Source organism: Urocampus carinirostris, chromosome 1 (genome assembly GCF_059441175.1).
Source record: "Urocampus carinirostris isolate Australia breed hairy pipefish chromosome 1, RoL_Ucar_1.0, whole genome shotgun sequence".
Taxonomy (NCBI): domain Eukaryota; kingdom Metazoa; phylum Chordata; class Actinopteri; order Syngnathiformes; family Syngnathidae; genus Urocampus; species Urocampus carinirostris.
Window position 1 is genome coordinate 72,513,804 of NC_142349.1, and position 25,303 is coordinate 72,539,106.

At 43.0% G+C, this 25,303-nt stretch overlaps 2 non-coding genes across 2 annotated transcripts; both read right to left on the reverse strand.

Moving 5' to 3' along the window:
- Positions 1-2,713: 2,713 nt before the first annotated feature.
- Positions 2,714-2,785, reverse strand: trnae-cuc (transfer RNA glutamic acid (anticodon CUC)). The gene has a single exon. It is a non-coding gene; the product is annotated as a tRNA-Glu (tRNA).
- Positions 2,786-24,847: 22,062 nt separating this feature from the next.
- Positions 24,848-24,919, reverse strand: trnae-cuc (transfer RNA glutamic acid (anticodon CUC)). Its single transcript has one exon. It is a non-coding gene; the product is annotated as a tRNA-Glu (tRNA).
- Positions 24,920-25,303: the final 384 nt, after the last annotated feature.

Consider the following 25,303-nt stretch of genomic DNA (forward strand, 5'->3'; position numbering starts at 1 on the left):
ACCTGGAATCGAACCCGGGCCACAGCAGTGAAAGTGCTGGATCCTAGCCACTAGACCACCAAGGACTTTACTAGAAAAAAAGTTGACTGTCGTCAAATCCATTCTATAAAAAGAACCTCTTTCAATGCTTTCTCCAAAAAGAATTGTCTGTCTGTCTGTCTGTCTGTCTGTCTGTCTGTCTGTCTGTCTGTCTGTCTGTCTGTCTGTCTGTCTGTCTGTCTGTCTGTCTGTCTGTCTGTCTGTCTGTCTGTCTGTCTGTCTGTCTGTCTGTCTGTCTGTCTGTCTGTCTGTCTGTCTGTCTGTCTGTCTGTCTGTCTGTCTGTCTGTCTGTCTGTCTGTCTGTCTGTCTGTCTGTCTGTCTGTCTGTCTGTCTGTCTGTCTGTCTGTCTGTCTGTCTGTCTGTCTGTCTGTCTGTCTGTCTGTCTGTCTGTCTGTCTGTCTGTCTGTCTGTCTGTCTGTCTGTCTGTCTGTCTGTCTGTCTGTCTGTCTGTCTGTCTGTCTGTCTGTCTGTCTGTCTGTCTGTCTGTCTGTCTGTCTGTCTGTCTGTCTGTCTGTCTGTCTGTCTGTCTGTCTGTCTGTCTGTCTGTCTGTCTGTCTGTCTGTCTGTCTGTCTGTCTGTCTGTCTGTCTGTCTGTCTGTCTGTCTGTCTGTCTGTCTGTCTGTCTGTCTGTCTGTCTGTCTGTCTGTCTGTCTGTCTGTCTGTCTGTCTGTCTGTCTGTCTGTCTGTCTGTCTGTCTGTCTGTCTGTCTGTCTGTCTGTCTGTCTGTCTGTCTGTCTGTCTGTCTGTCTGTCTGTCTGTCTGTCTGTCTGTCTGTCTGTCTGTCTGTCTGTCTGTCTGTCTGTCTGTCTGTCTGTCTGTCTGTCTGTCTGTCTGTCTGTCTGTCTGTCTGTCTGTCTGTCTGTCTGTCTGTCTGTCTGTCTGTCTGTCTGTCTGTCTGTCTGTCTGTCTGTCTGTCTGTCTGTCTGTCTGTCTGTCTGTCTGTCTGTCTGTCTGTCTGTCTGTCTGTCTGTCTGTCTGTCTGTCTGTCTGTCTGTCTGTCTGTCTGTCTGTCTGTCTGTCTGTCTGTCTGTCTGTCTGTCTGTCTGTCTGTCTGTCTGTCTGTCTGTCTGTCTGTCTGTCTGTCTGTCTGTCTGTCTGTCTGTCTGTCTGTCTGTCTGTCTGTCTGTCTGTCTGTCTGTCTGTCTGTCTGTCTGTCTGTCTGTCTGTCTGTCTGTCTGTCTGTCTGTCTGTCTGTCTGTCTGTCTGTCTGTCTGTCTGTCTGTCTGTCTGTCTGTCTGTCTGTCTGTCTGTCTGTCTGTCTGTCTGTCTGTCTGTCTGTCTGTCTGTCTGTCTGTCTGTCTGTCTGTCTGTCTGTCTGTCTGTCTGTCTGTCTGTCTGTCTGTCTGTCTGTCTGTCTGTCTGTCTGTCTGTCTGTCTGTCTGTCTGTCTGTCTGTCTGTCTGTCTGTCTGTCTGTCTGTCTGTCTGTCTGTCTGTCTGTCTGTCTGTCTGTCTGTCTGTCTGTCTGTCTGTCTGTCTGTCTGTCTGTCTGTCTGTCTGTCTGTCTGTCTGTCTGTCTGTCTGTCTGTCTGTCTGTCTGTCTGTCTGTCTGTCTGTCTGTCTGTCTGTCTGTCTGTCTGTCTGTCTGTCTGTCTGTCTGTCTGTCTGTCTGTCTGTCTGTCTGTCTGTCTGTCTGTCTGTCTGTCTGTCTGTCTGTCTGTCTGTCTGTCTGTCTGTCTGTCTGTCTGTCTGTCTGTCTGTCTGTCTGTCTGTCTGTCTGTCTGTCTGTCTGTCTGTCTGTCTGTCTGTCTGTCTGTCTGTCTGTCTGTCTGTCTGTCTGTCTGTCTGTCTGTCTGTCTGTCTGTCTGTCTGTCTGTCTGTCTGTCTGTCTGTCTGTCTGTCTGTCTGTCTGTCTGTCTGTCTGTCTGTCTGTCTGTCTGTCTGTCTGTCTGTCTGTCTGTCTGTCTGTCTGTCTGTCTGTCTGTCTGTCTGTCTGTCTGTCTGTCTGTCTGTCTGTCTGTCTGTCTGTCTGTCTGTCTGTCTGTCTGTCTGTCTGTCTGTCTGTCTGTCTGTCTGTCTGTCTGTCTGTCTGTCTGTCTGTCTGTCTGTCTGTCTGTCTGTCTGTCTGTCTGTCTGTCTGTCTGTCTGTCTGTCTGTCTGTCTGTCTGTCTGTCTGTCTGTCTGTCTGTCTGTCTGTCTGTCTGTCTGTCTGTCTGTCTGTCTGTCTGTCTGTCTGTCTGTCTGTCTGTCTGTCTGTCTGTCTGTCTGTCTGTCTGTCTGTCTGTCTGTCTGTCTGTCTGTCTGTCTGTCTGTCTGTCTGTCTGTCTGTCTGTCTGTCTGTCTGTCTGTCTGTCTGTCTGTCTGTCTGTCTGTCTGTCTGTCTGTCTGTCTGTCTGTCTGTCTGTCTGTCTGTCTGTCTGTCTGTCTGTCTGTCTGTCTGTCTGTCTGTCTGTCTGTCTGTCTGTCTGTCTGTCTGTCTGTCTGTCTGTCTGTCTGTCTGTCTGTCTGTCTGTCTGTCTGTCTGTCTGTCTGTCTGTCTGTCTGTCTGTCTGTCTGTCTGTCTGTCTGTCTGTCTGTCTGTCTGTCTGTCTGTCTGTCTGTCTGTCTGTCTGTCTGTCTGTCTGTCTGTCTGTCTGTCTGTCTGTCTGTCTGTCTGTCTGTCTGTCTGTCTGTCTGTCTGTCTGTCTGTCTGTCTGTCTGTCTGTCTGTCTGTCTGTCTGTCTGTCTGTCATAGTTTCCCTGACCGGGAATCGAACCCGGGCCACAGCAGTGAGAGTGCTGGATCCTAGCCACTAGACCACCAAGGACTTTACTAGAAAAAAGTTGACTGTCGTCAAATCCATTCTATAAAAGGAACCTCTTTCAATGCTTTCTCCGATAAAAAAATTTCTGTCTTTCCGTCTATTATAATAGACCTGACCTGGAATCGAACCCAGGCCACAGCAGTGAAAGTGCTGGATCCTAGCCACTAGACCACCAAGGACTTTACTAGAAAAAAAGTTGACTGTCGGAAAACCCATTCTAGAAAAAGGAACCTCTTTCAATGTTCATTCCAATTCCTCAAGAGGAATTTTCTATCTGCGTGTAACAGTTTCCCTGACCTGGAATCGAACCCGGGCCACAGCAGTGAAAGTGCTGGATCCTAGCCACTAGACCACCAAGGACTTTACTAGAAAAAAAGTTGACTGTCGTCAAATCCATTCTATAAAAGGAACCTCTTTCAATGCTTTCTCCAATAAGAATTTTCTGTCTTTCCGTCTATAATAATAGACCTGACCTGGAATCGAACCCGGGCCACAGCAGTGAAAGTGCTGGATCCTAGCCACTAGACCACCAAGGACTTTACTAGAAAAAAAGTTGACTGTCGTCAAATCCATTCTATAAAAGGAACCTCTTTCAATGCTTTCTCCAATAAGAATTTTCTGTCTTTCCGTCTATAATAATAGACCTGACCTGGAATCGAACCCGGGCCACAGCAGTGAAAGTGCTGGATCCTAGCCACTAGACCACCAAGGACTTTACTAGAAAAAAAGTTGACTGTCGTCAAATCCATTCTATAAAAGGAACCTCTTTCAATGCTTTCTCCAATAAGAATTTTCTGTCTTTCCGTCTATAATAATAGACCTGACCTGGAATCGAACCCGGGCCACAGCAGTGAAAGTGCTGGATCCTAGCCACTAGACCACCAAGGACTTTACTAGAAAAAAAGTTGACTGTCGTCAAATCCATTCTATAAAAGGAACCTCTTTCAATGCTTTCTCCAATAAGAATTTTCTGTCTTTCCGTCTATAATAATAGACCTGACCTGGAATCGAACCCGGGCCACAGCAGTGAAAGTGCTGGATCCTAGCCACTAGACCACCAAGGACTTTACTAGAAAAAAAGTTGACTGTCGTCAAATCCATTCTATAAAAGGAACCTCTTTCAATGCTTTCTCCAATAAGAATTTTCTGTCTTTCCGTCTATAATAATAGACCTGACCTGGAATCGAACCCGGGCCACAGCAGTGAAAGTGCTGGATCCTAGCCACTAGACCACCAAGGACTTTACTAGAAAAAAAGTTGACTGTCGGAAAACCCATTCTAGAAAAAGGAACCTCTTTCAATGCTTTCTCCAATAAGAATTTTCTGTCTTTCCGTCTATTATAATAGACCTGACCGGGAATCGAACCCGGGCCACAGCAGTGAAAGTGCTGGATCCTAGCCACTAGACCACCAAGGACTTTACTAGAAAAAAAGTTGACTGTCGTCAAATCCATTCTATAAAAAGAACCTCTTTCAATGCTTTCTCCAATAAGAATTTTCTGTCTTTCCGTCTATTATAATAGACCTGACCGGGAATCGAACCCGGGCCACAGCAGTGAAAGTGCTGGATCCTAGCCACTAGACCACCAAGGACTTTACTAGAAAAAAAGTTGACTGTCGTCAAATCCATTCTATAAAAAGAACCTCTTTCAATGCTTTCTCCAATAAGAATTTTCTGTCTTTCCGTCTATTATAATAGACCTGACCGGGAATCGAACCCGGGCCACAGCAGTGAAAGTGCTGGATCCTAGCCACTAGACCACCAAGGACTTTACTAGAAAAAAAGTTGACTGTCGTCAAATCCATTCTATAAAAAGAACCTCTTTCAATGCTTTCTCCAATAAGAATTGTCTGTCTTTCCGTCTATTATAATAGACCTGACCGGGAATCGAACCCGGGCCACAGCAGTGAAAGTGCTGGATCCTAGCCACTAGACCACCAAGGACTTTACTAGAAAAAAAGTTGACTGTCGTCAAATCCATTCTATAAAAAGAACCTCTTTCAATGCTTTCTCCAAAAAGAATTGTCTGTCTTTCCGTCTATTATAATAGACCTGACCGGGAATCGAACCCGGGCCACAGCAGTGAAAGTGCTGGATCCTAGCCACTAGACCACCAAGGACTTTACTAGAAAAAAAGTTGACTGTCGTCAAATCCATTCTATAAAAAGAACCTCTTTCAATGCTTTCTCCAATAAGAATTGTCTGTCTTTCCGTCTATTATAATAGACCTGACCGGGAATCGAACCCGGGCCACAGCAGTGAAAGTGCTGGATCCTAGCCACTAGACCACCAAGGACTTTACTAGAAAAAAAGTTGACTGTCGTCAAATCCATTCTATAAAAAGAACCTCTTTCAATGCTTTCTCCAAAAAGAATTGTCTGTCTTTCCGTCTATTATAATAGACCTGACCGGGAATCGAACCCGGGCCACAGCAGTGAAAGTGCTGGATCCTAGCCACTAGACCACCAAGGACTTTACTAGAAAAAAAGTTGACTGTCGTCAAATCCATTCTATAAAAAGAACCTCTTTCAATGCTTTCTCCAAAAAGAATTGTCTGTCTTTCCGTCTATTATAATAGACCTGACCGGGAATCGAACCCGGGCCACAGCAGTGAAAGTGCTGGATCCTAGCCACTAGACCACCAAGGACTTTACTAGAAAAAAAGTTGACTGTCGTCAAATCCATTCTATAAAAAGAACCTCTTTCAATGCTTTCTCCAAAAAGAATTGTCTGTCTTTCCGTCTATTATAATAGACCTGACCGGGAATCGAACCCGGGCCACAGCAGTGAAAGTGCTGGATCCTAGCCACTAGACCACCAAGGACTTTACTAGAAAAAAAGTTGACTGTCGTCAAATCCATTCTATAAAAAGAACCTCTTTCAATGCTTTCTCCAAAAAGAATTGTCTGTCTTTCCGTCTATTATAATAGACCTGACCGGGAATCGAACCCGGGCCACAGCAGTGAAAGTGCTGGATCCTAGCCACTAGACCACCAAGGACTTTACTAGAAAAAAAGTTGACTGTCGTCAAATCCATTCTATAAAAAGAACCTCTTTCAATGCTTTCTCCAAAAAGAATTGTCTGTCTTTCCGTCTATTATAATAGACCTGACCGGGAATCGAACCCGGGCCACAGCAGTGAAAGTGCTGGATCCTAGCCACTAGACCACCAAGGACTTTACTAGAAAAAAAGTTGACTGTCGTCAAATCCATTCTATAAAAAGAACCTCTTTCAATGCTTTCTCCAAAAAGAATTGTCTGTCTTTCCGTCTATTATAATAGACCTGACCGGGAATCGAACCCGGGCCACAGCAGTGAAAGTGCTGGATCCTAGCCACTAGACCACCAAGGACTTTACTAGAAAAAAAGTTGACTGTCGTCAAATCCATTCTATAAAAAGAACCTCTTTCAATGCTTTCTCCAAAAAGAATTGTCTGTCTTTCCGTCTATTATAATAGACCTGACCGGGAATCGAACCCGGGCCACAGCAGTGAAAGTGCTGGATCCTAGCCACTAGACCACCAAGGACTTTACTGGAAAAAAAGTTGACTGTCGTCAAATCCATTCTATAAAAAGAACCTCTTTCAATGCTTTCTCCAAAAAGAATTGTCTGTCTTTCCGTCTATTATAATAGACCTGACCGGGAATCGAACCCGGGCCACAGCAGTGAAAGTGCTGGATCCTAGCCACTAGACCACCAAGGACTTTACTGGAAAAAAAGTTGACTGTCGTCAAATCCATTCTATAAAAAGAACCTCTTTCAATGCTTTCTCCAAAAAGAATTGTCTGTCTTTCCGTCTATTATAATAGACCTGACCGGGAATCGAACCCGGGCCACAGCAGTGAAAGTGCTGGATCCTAGCCACTAGACCACCAAGGACTTTACTGGAAAAAAAGTTGACTGTCGTCAAATCCATTCTATAAAAAGAACCTCTTTCAATGCTTTCTCCAAAAAGAATTGTCTGTCTTTCCGTCTATTATAATAGACCTGACCGGGAATCGAACCCGGGCCACAGCAGTGAAAGTGCTGGATCCTAGCCACTAGACCACCAAGGACTTTACTGGAAAAAAAGTTGACTGTCGTCAAATCCATTCTATAAAAAGAACCTCTTTCAATGCTTTCTCCAAAAAGAATTGTCTGTCTTTCCGTCTATTATAATAGACCTGACCGGGAATCGAACCCGGGCCACAGCAGTGAAAGTGCTGGATCCTAGCCACTAGACCACCAAGGACTTTACTAGAAAAAAAGTTGACTGTCGTCAAATCCATTCTATAAAAAGAACCTCTTTCAATGCTTTCTCCAAAAAGAATTGTCTGTCTTTCCGTCTATTATAATAGACCTGACCGGGAATCGAACCCGGGCCACAGCAGTGAAAGTGCTGGATCCTAGCCACTAGACCACCAAGGACTTTACTAGAAAAAAAGTTGACTGTCGTCAAATCCATTCTATAAAAAGAACCTCTTTCAATGCTTTCTCCAAAAAGAATTGTCTGTCTTTCCGTCTATTATAATAGACCTGACCGGGAATCGAACCCGGGCCACAGCAGTGAAAGTGCTGGATCCTAGCCACTAGACCACCAAGGACTTTACTAGAAAAAAAGTTGACTGTCGTCAAATCCATTCTATAAAAAGAACCTCTTTCAATGCTTTCTCCAAAAAGAATTGTCTGTCTTTCCGTCTATTATAATAGACCTGACCGGGAATCGAACCCGGGCCACAGCAGTGAAAGTGCTGGATCCTAGCCACTAGACCACCAAGGACTTTACTAGAAAAAAAGTTGACTGTCGTCAAATCCATTCTATAAAAAGAACCTCTTTCAATGCTTTCTCCAAAAAGAATTGTCTGTCTTTCCGTCTATTATAATAGACCTGACCGGGAATCGAACCCGGGCCACAGCAGTGAAAGTGCTGGATCCTAGCCACTAGACCACCAAGGACTTTACTAGAAAAAAAGTTGACTGTCGTCAAATCCATTCTATAAAAAGAACCTCTTTCAATGCTTTCTCCAAAAAGAATTGTCTGTCTTTCCGTCTATTATAATAGACCTGACCGGGAATCGAACCCGGGCCACAGCAGTGAAAGTGCTGGATCCTAGCCACTAGACCACCAAGGACTTTACTAGAAAAAAAGTTGACTGTCGTCAAATCCATTCTATAAAAAGAACCTCTTTCAATGCTTTCTCCAAAAAGAATTGTCTGTCTTTCCGTCTATTATAATAGACCTGACCGGGAATCGAACCCGGGCCACAGCAGTGAAAGTGCTGGATCCTAGCCACTAGACCACCAAGGACTTTACTAGAAAAAAAGTTGACTGTCGTCAAATCCATTCTATAAAAAGAACCTCTTTCAATGCTTTCTCCAAAAAGAATTGTCTGTCTTTCCGTCTATTATAATAGACCTGACCGGGAATCGAACCCGGGCCACAGCAGTGAAAGTGCTGGATCCTAGCCACTAGACCACCAAGGACTTTACTAGAAAAAAAGTTGACTGTCGTCAAATCCATTCTATAAAAAGAACCTCTTTCAATGCTTTCTCCAAAAAGAATTGTCTGTCTTTCCGTCTATTATAATAGACCTGACCGGGAATCGAACCCGGGCCACAGCAGTGAAAGTGCTGGATCCTAGCCACTAGACCACCAAGGACTTTACTAGAAAAAAAGTTGACTGTCGTCAAATCCATTCTATAAAAAGAACCTCTTTCAATGCTTTCTCCAAAAAGAATTGTCTGTCTTTCCGTCTATTATAATAGACCTGACCGGGAATCGAACCCGGGCCACAGCAGTGAAAGTGCTGGATCCTAGCCACTAGACCACCAAGGACTTTACTAGAAAAAAAGTTGACTGTCGTCAAATCCATTCTATAAAAAGAACCTCTTTCAATGCTTTCTCCAAAAAGAATTGTCTGTCTTTCCGTCTATTATAATAGACCTGACCGGGAATCGAACCCGGGCCACAGCAGTGAAAGTGCTGGATCCTAGCCACTAGACCACCAAGGACTTTACTAGAAAAAAAGTTGACTGTCGTCAAATCCATTCTATAAAAAGAACCTCTTTCAATGCTTTCTCCAAAAAGAATTGTCTGTCTTTCCGTCTATTATAATAGACCTGACCGGGAATCGAACCCGGGCCACAGCAGTGAAAGTGCTGGATCCTAGCCACTAGACCACCAAGGACTTTACTAGAAAAAAAGTTGACTGTCGTCAAATCCATTCTATAAAAAGAACCTCTTTCAATGCTTTCTCCAAAAAGAATTGTCTGTCTTTCCGTCTATTATAATAGACCTGACCGGGAATCGAACCCGGGCCACAGCAGTGAAAGTGCTGGATCCTAGCCACTAGACCACCAAGGACTTTACTAGAAAAAAAGTTGACTGTCGTCAAATCCATTCTATAAAAAGAACCTCTTTCAATGCTTTCTCCAAAAAGAATTGTCTGTCTTTCCGTCTATTATAATAGACCTGACCGGGAATCGAACCCGGGCCACAGCAGTGAAAGTGCTGGATCCTAGCCACTAGACCACCAAGGACTTTACTAGAAAAAAAGTTGACTGTCGTCAAATCCATTCTATAAAAAGAACCTCTTTCAATGCTTTCTCCAAAAAGAATTGTCTGTCTTTCCGTCTATTATAATAGACCTGACCGGGAATCGAACCCGGGCCACAGCAGTGAAAGTGCTGGATCCTAGCCACTAGACCACCAAGGACTTTACTAGAAAAAAAGTTGACTGTCGTCAAATCCATTCTATAAAAAGAACCTCTTTCAATGCTTTCTCCAAAAAGAATTGTCTGTCTTTCCGTCTATTATAATAGACCTGACCGGGAATCGAACCCGGGCCACAGCAGTGAAAGTGCTGGATCCTAGCCACTAGACCACCAAGGACTTTACTAGAAAAAAAGTTGACTGTCGTCAAATCCATTCTATAAAAAGAACCTCTTTCAATGCTTTCTCCAAAAAGAATTGTCTGTCTTTCCGTCTATTATAATAGACCTGACCGGGAATCGAACCCGGGCCACAGCAGTGAAAGTGCTGGATCCTAGCCACTAGACCACCAAGGACTTTACTAGAAAAAAAGTTGACTGTCGTCAAATCCATTCTATAAAAAGAACCTCTTTCAATGCTTTCTCCAAAAAGAATTGTCTGTCTTTCCGTCTATTATAATAGACCTGACCGGGAATCGAACCCGGGCCACAGCAGTGAAAGTGCTGGATCCTAGCCACTAGACCACCAAGGACTTTACTAGAAAAAAAGTTGACTGTCGTCAAATCCATTCTATAAAAAGAACCTCTTTCAATGCTTTCTCCAAAAAGAATTGTCTGTCTTTCCGTCTATTATAATAGACCTGACCGGGAATCGAACCCGGGCCACAGCAGTGAAAGTGCTGGATCCTAGCCACTAGACCACCAAGGACTTTACTAGAAAAAAAGTTGACTGTCGTCAAATCCATTCTATAAAAAGAACCTCTTTCAATGCTTTCTCCAAAAAGAATTGTCTGTCTTTCCGTCTATTATAATAGACCTGACCGGGAATCGAACCCGGGCCACAGCAGTGAAAGTGCTGGATCCTAGCCACTAGACCACCAAGGACTTTACTAGAAAAAAAGTTGACTGTCGTCAAATCCATTCTATAAAAAGAACCTCTTTCAATGCTTTCTCCAAAAAGAATTGTCTGTCTTTCCGTCTATTATAATAGACCTGACCGGGAATCGAACCCGGGCCACAGCAGTGAAAGTGCTGGATCCTAGCCACTAGACCACCAAGGACTTTACTAGAAAAAAAGTTGACTGTCGTCAAATCCATTCTATAAAAAGAACCTCTTTCAATGCTTTCTCCAAAAAGAATTGTCTGTCTTTCCGTCTATTATAATAGACCTGACCGGGAATCGAACCCGGGCCACAGCAGTGAAAGTGCTGGATCCTAGCCACTAGACCACCAAGGACTTTACTAGAAAAAAAGTTGACTGTCGTCAAATCCATTCTATAAAAAGAACCTCTTTCAATGCTTTCTCCAAAAAGAATTGTCTGTCTTTCCGTCTATTATAATAGACCTGACCGGGAATCGAACCCGGGCCACAGCAGTGAAAGTGCTGGATCCTAGCCACTAGACCACCAAGGACTTTACTAGAAAAAAAGTTGACTGTCGTCAAATCCATTCTATAAAAAGAACCTCTTTCAATGCTTTCTCCAAAAAGAATTGTCTGTCTTTCCGTCTATTATAATAGACCTGACCGGGAATCGAACCCGGGCCACAGCAGTGAAAGTGCTGGATCCTAGCCACTAGACCACCAAGGACTTTACTAGAAAAAAAGTTGACTGTCGTCAAATCCATTCTATAAAAAGAACCTCTTTCAATGCTTTCTCCAAAAAGAATTGTCTGTCTTTCCGTCTATTATAATAGACCTGACCGGGAATCGAACCCGGGCCACAGCAGTGAAAGTGCTGGATCCTAGCCACTAGACCACCAAGGACTTTACTAGAAAAAAAGTTGACTGTCGTCAAATCCATTCTATAAAAAGAACCTCTTTCAATGCTTTCTCCAAAAAGAATTGTCTGTCTTTCCGTCTATTATAATAGACCTGACCGGGAATCGAACCCGGGCCACAGCAGTGAAAGTGCTGGATCCTAGCCACTAGACCACCAAGGACTTTACTAGAAAAAAAGTTGACTGTCGTCAAATCCATTCTATAAAAAGAACCTCTTTCAATGCTTTCTCCAAAAAGAATTGTCTGTCTTTCCGTCTATTATAATAGACCTGACCGGGAATCGAACCCGGGCCACAGCAGTGAAAGTGCTGGATCCTAGCCACTAGACCACCAAGGACTTTACTAGAAAAAAAGTTGACTGTCGTCAAATCCATTCTATAAAAAGAACCTCTTTCAATGCTTTCTCCAAAAAGAATTGTCTGTCTTTCCGTCTATTATAATAGACCTGACCGGGAATCGAACCCGGGCCACAGCAGTGAAAGTGCTGGATCCTAGCCACTAGACCACCAAGGACTTTACTAGAAAAAAAGTTGACTGTCGTCAAATCCATTCTATAAAAAGAACCTCTTTCAATGCTTTCTCCAAAAAGAATTGTCTGTCTTTCCGTCTATTATAATAGACCTGACCGGGAATCGAACCCGGGCCACAGCAGTGAAAGTGCTGGATCCTAGCCACTAGACCACCAAGGACTTTACTAGAAAAAAAGTTGACTGTCGTCAAATCCATTCTATAAAAAGAACCTCTTTCAATGCTTTCTCCAAAAAGAATTGTCTGTCTTTCCGTCTATTATAATAGACCTGACCGGGAATCGAACCCGGGCCACAGCAGTGAAAGTGCTGGATCCTAGCCACTAGACCACCAAGGACTTTACTAGAAAAAAAGTTGACTGTCGTCAAATCCATTCTATAAAAAGAACCTCTTTCAATGCTTTCTCCAAAAAGAATTGTCTGTCTTTCCGTCTATTATAATAGACCTGACCGGGAATCGAACCCGGGCCACAGCAGTGAAAGTGCTGGATCCTAGCCACTAGACCACCAAGGACTTTACTAGAAAAAAAGTTGACTGTCGTCAAATCCATTCTATAAAAAGAACCTCTTTCAATGCTTTCTCCAAAAAGAATTGTCTGTCTTTCCGTCTATTATAATAGACCTGACCGGGAATCGAACCCGGGCCACAGCAGTGAAAGTGCTGGATCCTAGCCACTAGACCACCAAGGACTTTACTAGAAAAAAAGTTGACTGTCGTCAAATCCATTCTATAAAAAGAACCTCTTTCAATGCTTTCTCCAAAAAGAATTGTCTGTCTTTCCGTCTATTATAATAGACCTGACCGGGAATCGAACCCGGGCCACAGCAGTGAAAGTGCTGGATCCTAGCCACTAGACCACCAAGGACTTTACTAGAAAAAAAGTTGACTGTCGTCAAATCCATTCTATAAAAAGAACCTCTTTCAATGCTTTCTCCAAAAAGAATTGTCTGTCTTTCCGTCTATTATAATAGACCTGACCGGGAATCGAACCCGGGCCACAGCAGTGAAAGTGCTGGATCCTAGCCACTAGACCACCAAGGACTTTACTAGAAAAAAAGTTGACTGTCGTCAAATCCATTCTATAAAAAGAACCTCTTTCAATGCTTTCTCCAAAAAGAATTGTCTGTCTTTCCGTCTATTATAATAGACCTGACCGGGAATCGAACCCGGGCCACAGCAGTGAAAGTGCTGGATCCTAGCCACTAGACCACCAAGGACTTTACTAGAAAAAAAGTTGACTGTCGTCAAATCCATTCTATAAAAAGAACCTCTTTCAATGCTTTCTCCAAAAAGAATTGTCTGTCTTTCCGTCTATTATAATAGACCTGACCGGGAATCGAACCCGGGCCACAGCAGTGAAAGTGCTGGATCCTAGCCACTAGACCACCAAGGACTTTACTAGAAAAAAAGTTGACTGTCGTCAAATCCATTCTATAAAAAGAACCTCTTTCAATGCTTTCTCCAAAAAGAATTGTCTGTCTTTCCGTCTATTATAATAGACCTGACCGGGAATCGAACCCGGGCCACAGCAGTGAAAGTGCTGGATCCTAGCCACTAGACCACCAAGGACTTTACTAGAAAAAAAGTTGACTGTCGTCAAATCCATTCTATAAAAAGAACCTCTTTCAATGCTTTCTCCAAAAAGAATTGTCTGTCTTTCCGTCTATTATAATAGACCTGACCGGGAATCGAACCCGGGCCACAGCAGTGAAAGTGCTGGATCCTAGCCACTAGACCACCAAGGACTTTACTAGAAAAAAAGTTGACTGTCGTCAAATCCATTCTATAAAAAGAACCTCTTTCAATGCTTTCTCCAAAAAGAATTGTCTGTCTTTCCGTCTATTATAATAGACCTGACCGGGAATCGAACCCGGGCCACAGCAGTGAAAGTGCTGGATCCTAGCCACTAGACCACCAAGGACTTTACTAGAAAAAAAGTTGACTGTCGTCAAATCCATTCTATAAAAAGAACCTCTTTCAATGCTTTCTCCAAAAAGAATTGTCTGTCTTTCCGTCTATTATAATAGACCTGACCGGGAATCGAACCCGGGCCACAGCAGTGAAAGTGCTGGATCCTAGCCACTAGACCACCAAGGACTTTACTAGAAAAAAAGTTGACTGTCGTCAAATCCATTCTATAAAAAGAACCTCTTTCAATGCTTTCTCCAAAAAGAATTGTCTGTCTTTCCGTCTATTATAATAGACCTGACCGGGAATCGAACCCGGGCCACAGCAGTGAAAGTGCTGGATCCTAGCCACTAGACCACCAAGGACTTTACTAGAAAAAAAGTTGACTGTCGTCAAATCCATTCTATAAAAAGAACCTCTTTCAATGCTTTCTCCAAAAAGAATTGTCTGTCTTTCCGTCTATTATAATAGACCTGACCGGGAATCGAACCCGGGCCACAGCAGTGAAAGTGCTGGATCCTAGCCACTAGACCACCAAGGACTTTACTAGAAAAAAAGTTGACTGTCGTCAAATCCATTCTATAAAAAGAACCTCTTTCAATGCTTTCTCCAAAAAGAATTGTCTGTCTTTCCGTCTATTATAATAGACCTGACCGGGAATCGAACCCGGGCCACAGCAGTGAAAGTGCTGGATCCTAGCCACTAGACCACCAAGGACTTTACTAGAAAAAAAGTTGACTGTCGTCAAATCCATTCTATAAAAAGAACCTCTTTCAATGCTTTCTCCAAAAAGAATTGTCTGTCTTTCCGTCTATTATAATAGACCTGACCGGGAATCGAACCCGGGCCACAGCAGTGAAAGTGCTGGATCCTAGCCACTAGACCACCAAGGACTTTACTAGAAAAAAAGTTGACTGTCGTCAAATCCATTCTATAAAAAGAACCTCTTTCAATGCTTTCTCCAAAAAGAATTGTCTGTCTTTCCGTCTATTATAATAGACCTGACCGGGAATCGAACCCGGGCCACAGCAGTGAAAGTGCTGGATCCTAGCCACTAGACCACCAAGGACTTTACTAGAAAAAAAGTTGACTGTCGTCAAATCCATTCTATAAAAAGAACCTCTTTCAATGCTTTCTCCAAAAAGAATTGTCTGTCTTTCCGTCTATTATAATAGACCTGACCGGGAATCGAACCCGGGCCACAGCAGTGAAAGTGCTGGATCCTAGCCACTAGACCACCAAGGACTTTACTAGAAAAAAAGTTGACTGTCGTCAAATCCATTCTATAAAAAGAACCTCTTTCAATGCTTTCTCCAAAAAGAATTGTCTGTCTTTCCGCCTATTATAATAGACCTGACCGGGAATCGAACCCGGGCCACAGCAGTGAAAGTGCTGGATCCTAGCCACTAGACCACCAAGGACTTTACTAGAAAAAAAGTTGACTGTCGTCAAATCCATTCTATAAAAAGAACCTCTTTCAATGCTTTCTCCAAAAAGAATTGTCTGTCTTTCCGCCTATTATAATAGACCTGACCGGGAATCGAACCCGGGCCACAGCAGTGAAAGTGCTGGATCCTAGCCACTAGACCACCAAGGACTTTACTAGAAAAAAAGTTGACTGTCGTCAAATCCATTCTATAAAAAGAACCTCTTTCAATGCTTTCTCCAAAAAGAATTGTCTGTCTTTCCGCCTATTATAATAGACCTGACCGGGAATCGAACCCGGGCCACAGCAGTGAAAGTGCTGGATCCTAGCCACTAGACCACCAAGGACTTTACTAGAAAAAAAGTTGACTGTCGTCAAATCCATTCTATAAAAAGAACCTCTTTCAATGCTTTCTCCAAAAAGAATTGTCTGTCTTTCCGCCTATTATAATAGACCTGACCGGGAATCGAACCCGGGCCACAGCAGTGAAAGTGCTGGATCCTAGCCACTAGACCACCAAGGACTTTACTAGAAAAAAAGTTGACTGTCGTCAAATCCATTCTATAAAAAGAACCTCTTTCAATGCTTTCTCCAAAAAGAATTGTCTGTCTTTCCGCCTATTATAATAGACCTGACCGGGAATCGAACCCGGGCCACAGCAGTGAAAGTGCTGGATCCTAGCCACTAGACCACCAAGGACTTTACTAGAAAAAAAGTTGACTGTCGTCAAATCCATTCTATAAAAAGAACCTCTTTCAATGCTTTCTCCAAAAAGAATTGTCTGTCTTTCCGTCTATTATAATAGACCTGACCGGGAATCGAACCCGGGCCACAGCAGTGAAAGTGCTGGATCCTAGCCACTAGACCACCAAGGACTTTACTAGAAAAAAAGTTGACTGTCGTCAAATCCATTCTATAAAAAGAACCTCTTTCAATGCTTTCTCCAAAAAGAATTGTCTGTCTTTCCGTCTATTATAATAGACCTGACCGGGAATCGAACCCGGGCCACAGCAGTGAAAGTGCTGGATCCTAGCCACTAGACCACCAAGGACTTTACTAGAAAAAAAGTTGACTGTCGTCAAATCCATTCTATAAAAAGAACCTCTTTCAATGCTTTCTCCAAAAAGAATTGTCTGTCTTTCCGTCTATTATAATAGACCTGACCGGGAATCGAACCCGGGCCACAGCAGTGAAAGTGCTGGATCCTAGCCACTAGACCACCAAGGACTTTACTAGAAAAAAAGTTGACTGTCGTCAAATCCATTCTATAAAAAGAACCTCTTTCAATGCTTTCTCCAAAAAGAATTGTCTGTCTTTCCGTCTATTATAATAGACCTGACCGGGAATCGAACCCGGGCCACAGCAGTGAAAGTGCTGGATCCTAGCCACTAGACCACCAAGGACTTTACTAGAAAAAAAGTTGACTGTCGTCAAATCCATTCTATAAAAAGAACCTCTTTCAATGCTTTCTCCAAAAAGAATTGTCTGTCTTTCCGTCTATTATAATAGACCTGACCGGGAATCGAACCCGGGCCACAGCAGTGAAAGTGCTGGATCCTAGCCACTAGACCACCAAGGACTTTACTAGAAAAAAAGTTGACTGTCGTCAAATCCATTCTATAAAAAGAACCTCTTTCAATGCTTTCTCCAAAAAGAATTGTCTGTCTTTCCGTCTATTATAATAGACCTGACCGGGAATCGAACCCGGGCCACAGCAGTGAAAGTGCTGGATCCTAGCCACTAGACCACCAAGGACTTTACTAGAAAAAAAGTTGACTGTCGTCAAATCCATTCTATAAAAAGAACCTCTTTCAATGCTTTCTCCAAAAAGAATTGTCTGTCTTTCCGTCTATTATAATAGACCTGACCGGGAATCGAACCCGGGCCACAGCAGTGAAAGTGCTGGATCCTAGCCACTAGACCACCAAGGACTTTACTAGAAAAAAAGTTGACTGTCGTCAAATCCATTCTATAAAAAGAACCTCTTTCAATGCTTTCTCCAAAAAGAATTGTCTGTCTTTCCGTCTATTATAATAGACCTGACCGGGAATCGAACCCGGGCCACAGCAGTGAAAGTGCTGGATCCTAGCCACTAGACCACCAAGGACTTTACTAGAAAAAAAGTTGACTGTCGTCAAATCCATTCTATAAAAAGAACCTCTTTCAATGCTTTCTCCAAAAAGAATTGTCTGTCTTTCCGTCTATTATAATAGACCTGACCGGGAATCGAACCCGGGCCACAGCAGTGAAAGTGCTGGATCCTAGCCACTAGACCACCAAGGACTTTACTAGAAAAAAAGTTGACTGTCGTCAAATCCATTCTATAAAAAGAACCTCTTTCAATGCTTTCTCCAAAAAGAATTGTCTGTCTTTCCGTCTATTATAATAGACCTGACCGGGAATCGAACCCGGGCCACAGCAGTGAAAGTGCTGGATCCTAGCCACTAGACCACCAAGGACTTTACTAGAAAAAAAGTTGACTGTCGTCAAATCCATTCTATAAAAAGAACCTCTTTCAATGCTTTCTCCAAAAAGAATTGTCTGTCTTTCCGTCTATTATAATAGACCTGACCGGGAATCGAACCCGGGCCACAGCAGTGAAAGTGCTGGATCCTAGCCACTAGACCACCAAGGACTTTACTAGAAAAAAAGTTGACTGTCGTCAAATCCATTCTATAAAAAGAACCTCTTTCAATGCTTTCTCCAAAAAGAATTGTCTGTCTTTCCGTCTATTATAATAGACCTGACCGGGAATCGAACCCGGGCCACAGCAGTGAAAGTGCTGGATCCTAGCCACTAGACCACCAAGGACTTTACTAGAAAAAAAGTTGACTGTCGTCAAATCCATTCTATAAAAAGAACCTCTTTCAATGCTTTCTCCAAAAAGAATTGTCTGTCTTTCCGTCTATTATAATAGACCTGACCGGGAATCGAACCCGGGCCACAGCAGTGAAAGTGCTGGATCCTAGCCACTAGACCACCAAGGACTTTACTAGAAAAAAAGTTGACTGTCGTCAAATCCATTCTATAAAAAGAACCTCTTTCAATGCTTTCTCCAAAAAGAATTGTCTGTCTTTCCGTCTATTATAATAGACCTGACCGGGAATCGAACCCGGGCCACAGCAGTGAAAGTGCTGGATCCTAGCCACTAGACCACCAAGGACTTTACTAGAAAAAAAGTTGACTGTCGTCAAATCCATTCTATAAAAAGAACCTCTTTCAATGCTTTCTCCAAAAAGAATTGTCTGTCTTTCCGTCTATTATAATAGACCTGACCGGGAATCGAACCCGGGCCACAGCAGTGAAAGTGCTGGATCCTAGCCACTAGACCACCAAGGACTTTACTAGAAAAAAAGTTGACTGTCGTCAAATCCATTCTATAAAAAGAACCTCTTTCAATGCTTTCTCCAAAAAGAATTGTCTGTCTTTCCGTCTATTATAATAGACCTGACCGGGAATCGAACCCGGGCCACAGCAGTGAAAGTGCTGGATCCTAGCCACTAGACCACCAAGGACTTTACTAGAAAAAAAGTTGACTGTCGTCAAATCCATTCTATAAAAAGAACCTCTTTCAATGCTTTCTCCAAAAAGAATTGTCTGTCTTTCCGTCTATTATAATAGACCTGACCGGGAATCGAACCCGGGCCACAGCAGTGAAAGTGCTGGATCCTAGCCACTAGACCACCAAGGACTTTACTAGAAAAAAAGTTGACTGTCGTCAAATCCATTCTATAAAAAGAACCTCTTTCAATGCTTTCTCCAAAAAGAATTGTCTGTCTTTCCGTCTATTATAATAGACCTGACCGGGAATCGAACCCGGGCCACAGCAGTGAAAGTGCTGGATCCTAGCCACTAGACCACCAAGGACTTTACTAGAAAAAAAGTTGACTGTCGTCAAATCCATTCTATAAAAAGAACCTCTTTCAATGCTTTCTCCAAAAAGAATTGTCTGTCTTTCCGTCTATTATAATAGACCTGACCGGGAATCGAACCCGGGCCACAGCAGTGAAAGTGCTGGATCCTAGCCACTAGACCACCAAGGACTTTACTAGAAAAAAAGTTGACTGTCGTCAAATCCATTCTATAAAAAGAACCTCTTTCAATGCTTTCTCCAAAAAGAATTGTCTGTCTTTCCGTCTATTATAATAGACCTGACCGGGAATCGAACCCGGGCCACAGCAGTGAAAGTGCTGGATCCTAGCCACTAGACCACCAAGGACTTTACTAGAAAAAAAGTTGACTGTCGTCAAATCCATTCTATAAAAAGAACCTCTTTCAATGCTTTCTCCAAAAAGAATTGTCTGTCTTTCCGTCTATTATAATAGACCTGACCGGGAATCGAACCCGGGCCACAGCAGTGAAAGTGCTGGATCCTAGCCACTAGACCACCAAGGACTTTACTAGAAAAAAAGTTGACTGTCGTCAAATCCATTCTATAAAAAGAACCTCTTTCAATGCTTTCTCCAAAAAGAATTGTCTGTCTTTCCGTCTATTATAATAGACCTGACCGGGAATCGAACCCGGGCCACAGCAGTGAAAGTGCTGGATCCTAGCCACTAGACCACCAAGGACTTTACTAGAAAAAAAGTTGACTGTCGTCAAATCCATTCTATAAAAAGAACCTCTTTCAATGCTTTCTCCAAAAAGAATTGTCTGTCTTTCCGTCTATTATAATAGACCTGACCGGGAATCGAACCCGGGCCACAGCAGTGAAAGTGCTGGATCCTAGCCACTAGACCACCAAGGACTTTACTAGAAAAAAAGTTGACTGTCGTCAAATCCATTCTATAAAAAGAACCTCTTTCAATGCTTTCTCCAAAAAGAATTGTCTGTCTTTCCGTCTATTATAATAGACCTGACCGGGAATCGAACCCGGGCCACAGCAGTGAAAGTGCTGGATCCTAGCCACTAGACCACCAAGGACTTTACTAGAAAAAAAGTTGACTGTCGTCAAATCCATTCTATAAAAAGAACCTCTTTCAATGCTTTCTCCAAAAAGAATTGTCTGTCTTTCCGTCTATTATAATAGACCTGACCGGGAATCGAACCCGGGCCACAGCAGTGAAAGTGCTGGATCCTAGCCACTAGACCACCAAGGACTTTACTAGAAAAAAAGTTGACTGTCGTCAAATCCATTCTATAAAAAGAACCTCTTTCAATGCTTTCTCCAAAAAGAATTGTCTGTCTTTCCGTCTATTATAATAGACCTGACCGGGAATCGAACCCGGGCCACAGCAGTGAAAGTGCTGGATCCTAGCCACTAGACCACCAAGGACTTTACTAGAAAAAAAGTTGACTGTCGTCAAATCCATTCTATAAAAAGAACCTCTTTCAATGCTTTCTCCAAAAAGAATTGTCTGTCTTTCCGTCTATTATAATAGACCTGACCGGGAATCGAACCCGGGCCACAGCAGTGAAAGTGCTGGATCCTAGCCACTAGACCACCAAGGACTTTACTAGAAAAAAAGTTGACTGTCGTCAAATCCATTCTATAAAAAGAACCTCTTTCAATGCTTTCTCCAAAAAGAATTGTCTGTCTTTCCGTCTATTATAATAGACCTGACCGGGAATCGAACCCGGGCCACAGCAGTGAAAGTGCTGGATCCTAGCCACTAGACCACCAAGGACTTTACTAGAAAAAAAGTTGACTGTCGTCAAATCCATTCTATAAAAAGAACCTCTTTCAATGCTTTCTCCAAAAAGAATTGTCTGTCTTTCCGTCTATTATAATAGACCTGACCGGGAATCGAACCCGGGCCACAGCAGTGAAAGTGCTGGATCCTAGCCACTAGACCACCAAGGACTTTACTAGAAAAAAAGTTGACTGTCGTCAAATCCATTCTATAAAAAGAACCTCTTTCAATGCTTTCTCCAAAAAGAATTGTCTGTCTTTCCGTCTATTATAATAGACCTGACCGGGAATCGAACCCGGGCCACAGCAGTGAAAGTGCTGGATCCTAGCCACTAGACCACCAAGGACTTTACTAGAAAAAAAGTTGACTGTCGTCAAATCCATTCTATAAAAAGAACCTCTTTCAATGCTTTCTCCAAAAAGAATTGTCTGTCTTTCCGTCTATTATAATAGACCTGACCGGGAATCGAACCCGGGCCACAGCAGTGAAAGTGCTGGATCCTAGCCACTAGACCACCAAGGACTTTACTAGAAAAAAAGTTGACTGTCGTCAAATCCATTCTATAAAAAGAACCTCTTTCAATGCTTTCTCCAAAAAGAATTGTCTGTCTTTCCGTCTATTATAATAGACCTGACCGGGAATCGAACCCGGGCCACAGCAGTGAAAGTGCTGGATCCTAGCCACTAGACCACCAAGGACTTTACTAGAAAAAAAGTTGACTGTCGTCAAATCCATTCTATAAAAAGAACCTCTTTCAATGCTTTCTCCAAAAAGAATTGTCTGTCTTTCCGTCTATTATAATAGACCTGACCGGGAATCGAACCCGGGCCACAGCAGTGAAAGTGCTGGATCCTAGCCACTAGACCACCAAGGACTTTACTAGAAAAAAAGTTGACTGTCGTCAAATCCATTCTATAAAAAGAACCTCTTTCAATGCTTTCTCCAAAAAGAATTGTCTGTCTTTCCGTCTATTATAATAGACCTGACCGGGAATCGAACCCGGGCCACAGCAGTGAAAGTGCTGGATCCTAGCCACTAGACCACCAAGGACTTTACTAGAAAAAAAGTTGACTGTCGTCAAATCCATTCTATAAAAAGAACCTCTTTCAATGCTTTCTCCAAAAAGAATTGTCTGTCTTTCCGTCTATTATAATAGACCTGACCGGGAATCGAACCCGGGCCACAGCAGTGAAAGTGCTGGATCCTAGCCACTAGACCACCAAGGACTTTACTAGAAAAAAAGTTGACTGTCGTCAAATCCATTCTATAAAAAGAACCTCTTTCAATGCTTTCTCCAAAAAGAATTGTCTGTCTTTCCGTCTATTATAATAGACCTGACCGGGAATCGAACCCGGGCCACAGCAGTGAAAGTGCTGGATCCTAGCCACTAGACCACCAAGGACTTTACTAGAAAAAAAGTTGACTGTCGTCAAATCCATTCTATAAAAAGAACCTCTTTCAATGCTTTCTCCAAAAAGAATTGTCTGTCTTTCCGTCTATTATAATAGACCTGACCGGGAATCGAACCCGGGCCACAGCAGTGAAAGTGCTGGATCCTAGCCACTAGACCACCAAGGACTTTACTAGAAAAAAAGTTGACTGTCGTCAAATCCATTCTATAAAAAGAACCTCTTTCAATGCTTTCTCCAAAAAGAATTGTCTGTCTTTCCGTCTATTATAATAGACCTGACCGGGAATCGAACCCGGGCCACAGCAGTGAAAGTGCTGGATCCTAGCCACTAGACCACCAAGGACTTTACTAGAAAAAAAGTTGACTGTCGTCAAATCCATTCTATAAAAAGAACCTCTTTCAATGCTTTCTCCAAAAAGAATTGTCTGTCTTTCCGTCTATTATAATAGACCTGACCGGGAATCGAACCCGGGCCACAGCAGTGAAAGTGCTGGATCCTAGCCACTAGACCACCAAGGACTTTACTAGAAAAAAAGTTGACTGTCGTCAAATCCATTCTATAAAAAGAACCTCTTTCAATGCTTTCTCCAAAAAGAATTGTCTGTCTTTCCGTCTATTATAATAGACCTGACCGGGAATCGAACCCGGGCCACAGCAGTGAAAGTGCTGGATCCTAGCCACTAGACCACCAAGGACTTTACTAGAAAAAAAGTTGACTGTCGTCAAATCCATTCTATAAAAAGAACCTCTTTCAATGCTTTCTCCAAAAAGAATTGTCTGTCTTTCCGTCTATTATAATAGACCTGACCGGGAATCGAACCCGGGCCACAGCAGTGAAAGTGCTGGATCCTAGCCACTAGACCACCAAGGACTTTACTAGAAAAAAAGTTGACTGTCGTCAAATCCATTCTATAAAAAGAACCTCTTTCAATGCTTTCTCCAAAAAGAATTGTCTGTCTTTCCGTCTATTATAATAGACCTGACCGGGAATCGAACCCGGGCCACAGCAGTGAAAGTGCTGGATCCTAGCCACTAGACCACCAAGGACTTTACTAGAAAAAAAGTTGACTGTCGTCAAATCCATTCTATAAAAAGAACCTCTTTCAATGCTTTCTCCAAAAAGAATTGTCTGTCTTTCCGTCTATTATAATAGACCTGACCGGGAATCGAACCCGGGCCACAGCAGTGAAAGTGCTGGATCCTAGCCACTAGACCACCAAGGACTTTACTAGAAAAAAAGTTGACTGTCGTCAAATCCATTCTATAAAAAGAACCTCTTTCAATGCTTTCTCCAAAAAGAATTGTCTGTCTTTCCGTCTATTATAATAGACCTGACCGGGAATCGAACCCGGGCCACAGCAGTGAAAGTGCTGGATCCTAGCCACTAGACCACCAAGGACTTTACTAGAAAAAAAGTTGACTGTCGTCAAATCCATTCTATAAAAAGAACCTCTTTCAATGCTTTCTCCAAAAAGAATTGTCTGTCTTTCCGTCTATTATAATAGACCTGACCGGGAATCGAACCCGGGCCACAGCAGTGAAAGTGCTGGATCCTAGCCACTAGACCACCAAGGACTTTACTAGAAAAAAAGTTGACTGTCGTCAAATCCATTCTATAAAAAGAACCTCTTTCAATGCTTTCTCCAAAAAGAATTGTCTGTCTTTCCGTCTATTATAATAGACCTGACCGGGAATCGAACCCGGGCCACAGCAGTGAAAGTGCTGGATCCTAGCCACTAGACCACCAAGGACTTTACTAGAAAAAAAGTTGACTGTCGTCAAATCCATTCTATAAAAAGAACCTCTTTCAATGCTTTCTCCAAAAAGAATTGTCTGTCTTTCCGTCTATTATAATAGACCTGACCGGGAATCGAACCCGGGCCACAGCAGTGAAAGTGCTGGATCCTAGCCACTAGACCACCAAGGACTTTACTAGAAAAAAAGTTGACTGTCGTCAAATCCATTCTATAAAAAGAACCTCTTTCAATGCTTTCTCCAAAAAGAATTGTCTGTCTTTCCGTCTATTATAATAGACCTGACCGGGAATCGAACCCGGGCCACAGCAGTGAAAGTGCTGGATCCTAGCCACTAGACCACCAAGGACTTTACTAGAAAAAAAGTTGACTGTCGTCAAATCCATTCTATAAAAAGAACCTCTTTCAATGCTTTCTCCAAAAAGAATTGTCTGTCTTTCCGTCTATTATAATAGACCTGACCGGGAATCGAACCCGGGCCACAGCAGTGAAAGTGCTGGATCCTAGCCACTAGACCACCAAGGACTTTACTAGAAAAAAAGTTGACTGTCGTCAAATCCATTCTATAAAAAGAACCTCTTTCAATGCTTTCTCCAAAAAGAATTGTCTGTCTTTCCGTCTGTCTGTCTGTCTGTCTGTCTGTCTGTCTGTCTGTCTGTCTGTCTGTCTGTCTGTCTGTCTGTCTGTCTGTCTGTCTGTCTGTCTGTCTGTCTGTCTGTCTGTCTGTCTGTCTGTCTGTCTGTCTGTCTGTCTGTCTGTCTGTCTGTCTGTCTGTCTGTCTGTCTGTCTGTCTGTCTGTCTGTCTGTCTGTCTGTCTGTCTGTCTGTCTGTCTGTCTGTCTGTCTGTCTGTCTGTCTGTCTGTCTGTCTGTCTGTCTGTCTGTCTGTCTGTCTGTCTGTCTGTCTGTCTGTCTGTCTGTCTGTCTGTCATAGTTTCCCTGACCGGGAATCGAACCCGGGCCACAGCAGTGAGAGTGCTGGATCCTAGCCACTAGACCACCAAGGACTTTACTAGAAAAAAGTTGACTGTCGTCAAATCCATTCTATAAAAGGAACCTCTTTCAATGCTTTCTCCGATAAAAAAATTTCTGTCTTTCCGTCTATTATAATAGACCTGACCTGGAATCGAACCCAGGCCACAGCAGTGAAAGTGCTGGATCCTAGCCACTAGACCACCAAGGACTTTACTAGAAAAAAAGTTGACTGTCGGAAAACCCATTCTAGAAAAAGGAACCTCTTTCAATGTTCATTCCAATTCCTCAAGAGGAATTTTCTATCTGCGTGTAACAGTTTCCCTGACCTGGAATCGAACCCGGGCCACAGCAGTGAAAGTGCTGGATCCTAGCCACTAGACCACCAAGGACTTTACTAGAAAAAAAGTTGACTGTCG